Genomic DNA, 718 nt, shown 5'->3' with positions numbered 1-718 from the left:
TTTCCCTCTGCAGCTAGAAAGAAAAGGTGTTCTCCATCTTTATGGCAACTCTTCAGATATTTAAAGACTGCTATCATGTCCTCTCTTTCTGTAAGCTGCACATGCCTATTTCCTTCATCCTCTCCTCATATGACTTGCTTTCCAAGCCCTTTATCATTTTTGTCACCTCTCTCTGGATCAGCTCTAAATTCTCCATGCCCTTTTAAAATGTGGAACCCAAACAGCACAACTATTGCAGATGAAACCTAACCAGTGCCAAGTAAAGAGGTATTAGCACTTCTTGTCTTGAGCCTAATGCTCCTATTGATACAGCCCAAAACCACATTCTCCTTCTGTGCAGCTACATCATACTGAAGATTCATAAAGTCAATCATTCATCAAGACTCCTAGATCCTTTTCTATAGTGCTGTCATCCAGCCAGGTGTCGCCCATTTTAGATTTGTATTATTTTATTAATCTTCCTGAGGTGTAGGTTAATGCATTTGTCAGCATCAGACTTAATCTTCTTGGCTCCATCTCAACTTTCCAATCTGTCAAGATCCAATCTAGAAAGTACTCCTACCTCCCAGAGTGTTTGCAATCCTTCCCAATTTTGTGTCATCTGCAAATTTGCTCAAGAAACTCTATATTCCAGCATTCAAATAATTAGTGAACACATTGAACAGCACCAGGCCTGGGAAACTCCACTTGAAACCTTCTGCCATGGATCCATTTATAA

Source organism: Alligator sinensis, unplaced genomic scaffold, assembly GCF_000455745.1.
Source record: "Alligator sinensis unplaced genomic scaffold, ASM45574v1 scaffold200_1, whole genome shotgun sequence".
Classification (NCBI taxonomy): Eukaryota; Metazoa; Chordata; order Crocodylia; family Alligatoridae; genus Alligator; species Alligator sinensis.
The sequence above is the reverse complement of the archived record's forward strand: the minus strand, read 5'-3'. Positions refer to the sequence as shown.